Source organism: Octopus bimaculoides, chromosome 8, assembly GCF_001194135.2.
Source record: "Octopus bimaculoides isolate UCB-OBI-ISO-001 chromosome 8, ASM119413v2, whole genome shotgun sequence".
Classification (NCBI taxonomy): Eukaryota; Metazoa; Mollusca; class Cephalopoda; order Octopoda; family Octopodidae; genus Octopus; species Octopus bimaculoides.
The window spans coordinates 43,204,981-43,208,378 of NC_068988.1; the positions used below are offsets into that span (position 1 = coordinate 43,204,981).

General features: G+C 35.3%; 1 long non-coding RNA gene across 1 annotated transcript in view; it reads right to left on the reverse strand.

The window, feature by feature from the left end:
• Positions 1-91: 91 nt before the first annotated feature.
• The window catches only part of LOC128248518 (uncharacterized), an 18,617-nt gene continuing 15,310 nt past the window's right edge, over positions 92-3,398 (reverse strand). The window contains exon 2 of the long non-coding RNA XR_008264686.1: positions 92-240. This is a non-coding gene — a long non-coding RNA (uncharacterized LOC128248518). The remainder of the gene's footprint in view (positions 241-3,398) is intronic.

Below are 3,398 nucleotides of genomic sequence, written 5' to 3' on the forward strand. Positions count from 1 at the left end.
GAAGAAGAAGAAGAAGAAGAAGAAGAAGAAGAAGAAGAAGAAGAAGAAGAAGAAGAAGAAGAAGAAGAAGAAGAAGAAGAAGAAGAAGAAGACGACTGGTATTTTATTTATTGACGTCAAAAAGGATGAAAGACGATCTGAGCGGGATTTGAACTAGCACTTGCAGAAAACTGGAATGATTATTGCAAGGCATTCTAGCCAACGTTCTGGCGACTCATTTTGCTGCCTTCAAAGTACATCCTACAAATAAAGAAAAGATGTAGAGGTGTTATATTATAGTATGTACTTCCTAAATACAGGCTGGGCCCATAGCTGAAACAAACTGTAACTTATGGTGAACAACAAACGTAACAATAACGTCGAAGATCACTGGGATATGGATTAAGTCCAGTAAACTCAAATATATCCGGTACTCAAATAACCGGGACTTCAAAGCAAGCGGCACCCAAATAAAAAGAAGAAGAAAAAACAGAGAATTCGTGGTAATTTGTTTTAATTACTTAATTGCCATTAAAAGAAAGTTTCTACTGTATCTAAAATAGATCGTTGCTTCTCAGAGTAAACTGTTTCATTGTATTGCATTTACAGTTCCTCTATTTTATTGAGCTAATAAAAGTTGCTCATTACTTAAATCATATTTTATCTCTTCCTATTTCTCACATTTCTCCTATATTTAGAATATTAATGATAATACTGATGCATATATAGAGTTTTAATGAGTTTTGTAAGGAGCTATGATAATTAAAAGAACTGATGATCCGATATCCGAAAAATTCAATTATCCGGCAGCTCTCTGACCCCAGTGGTGCCGGATAGAAAGTAGTTTACTGCATACAGTATACTGTTAAGTATGAATAGGGAAGTGTCGGGTTTTTCTTTTCTTTCAGCCCTTCAATATCTTATTTCTGCCACATTATTTCGAATTGCCCATAGGAAACTCATGCTAAGTAAAACAACCATATCTATTGTTTTATATTTAGTGATGTTTTTCATTGTTATTTATTTTGGTTATTTATGGCATTTGCTATTTTAAAAATTATATTAACTTTTCCTTTCCGTGTGAGCGCATATATATGTCTATATATGTTTGTGTGTGCGCGCTTGTGTGCTACATATCGAGTTCAATCACACCTATACTGTTTTATGTTGTCTTTTTTTTCTTAAAACAAATGCTTCTACGAGAGGGTGTAAGAAGTGATTGCATGAAGCCAAGTATGGTGCTGGTACTAATCTTATTAACTCTAGAGCAATGGCTCTCAACCATTTTGTAGCTATTGCCCATACATCACTTTCATTTTCTAGTTGTTCAATTATTGTTCTCCATCTTGTTTCTTAAATGCTTTTGGGTGTCTCACATTTTCACTAGCTTTCGTGTTGCTAATTATAACAACGACCAAAGGTTCAATTTGCTGTTTGACCTATCATCCTGATTGTTTTCCTCATTGACAACACAGATCTTGTGTTCTCTTCATCCCTTGTTTCTAGACACATTGCTTTTAGGGTGCAGTTCCTTGTTCATTGTCATCACCTTCTCTGTTTTCCTCTCTATTTCCTCAAGCTCGTTCTTTGTCCATCTAACAACACCTGCGCCATATCGCATTAAAGGGACAGCCTATGTGTTCATTGTCCTAATCTTGTTCTTTCATTGTTCTCCATAATTTATTTGTTCTCCTGAAGTATTCGCGCCTAAAGCCTTCCTTCATCTCACTCTCCTTGATTTTGTTATACTTCAAAATACCCAGACACTTATATCCATCCACCTCAACATCCTTAATTCTCTCCCCATTGAATCGTTCTTCACCATCGAATGACAATACGTTGCCTCTTTTTATAATATACACACAACGCATAATAATCCCAGCCGGCAAGCTATATGTTTCCTTAGCACGCCGGTCAAAATGCTTAGCGTCATTTCGTCCGTCTTGACCTTCTGAATTCATATACCACCGGGGTCGACTTTGCCTTCCATCCTCTCGGGATCAATGAAATAGATACCAGTTCTGTTCTGGGGCCACTGAAATAGACTAGACCCGCCTTCAAAATTTCAATCCATGTGCCCATAGTAGAAATGATTATTATTATTATTAAAGTGGACTGACCGAAACGTTAGTGCGTCAGAACTGACTCTTTACGTTATTTGCTCCTGCCCATTAAGTTGTGCTGTCAAATCCTGCCGTGGTCTGCTTTGCGTTTTGTCCTCCGGAATCGGTAAAATAAAGCACCAGTGAAATACCGGGGTCGACACTATCGACTAACGATACATCACCTAAAAAACAGCTGGCTTTGCATCTAAATTAGAAACATACATGTGCGCTTACGCACACACATATACATACACACACGCGTTGTTACATGTTTTCTAGCCTTTGTGTAAGACACGTTTTCTATGACGTATTTAGGCCCTTGTGGCCAATAAAAGAAACAATGGTTAAACTCATTATTTCATAGAATTAGATTACTCATTCACAAAACATCCACAGCAGGCCATGGAATATCTTCTACTCATAATTAATATCTGTTGAATAGAACGAACAATTTACAATAATGATAATAATAATAATAATAATAATAATGATGATGATGACGATGATGATGATGATGATGATGATGATGATGAAGATGATGATGATGATGTTGATGATGATAATAATAATAATAATAATAATAATAATAATAATAATAATAATAATAATAATAATGTTGGTGGTAATAATGAAAGCAAATTTTTCTATCCCATCATACAACATTCCTGTCTCAATTTCGCTTAACGAAGGAATACTTGCTGGGTACGCAAGCCTTTACATATATCTATTTCTATGCTCATAGCTGTCATATCGCTTTTCACTTAAACAGACGAAGTTTCTCGGTGCCATTTTTAGAAGGGATGAAAAGAGCAGAAATAACAGAGAAGCAAGCCGTTTTTCAAGACCTGTTAGACATGCTAGCTATGTGATTTTAGCTACGTAAGCAATTCAGGTTGTTGTTTTTAAATAGTCAGGGGCTGGCTCTGTACTTTATTTTTAGGCATCCTTCGCAAAAATGTCAAGGACAGTGATCAGTAAACGAGAGATGGTGGTGGTGGTGGGGCGAAGTTGTGATAAAAAAAAAGTGGAGAATAAAGGAGAGAATGAGTATTCTGTATGAGGCGAAGGTGCGATGACAACAATCATTTCTGAAAACTGTATGTATGTATGTATGTATGTATGTATGTATGTATGTATGCATGCATGCATGATATATATACATATTCGTGTGTCTGTATGTTTATCGATGTAATGTATGTCATATGTATCTGTGTATATACATTTTGTATATTGTGTGTGTGTATATGTATGGATGTATGCCTATATGTATGTATGTATATATATATATATATATATATATATATATATATATAT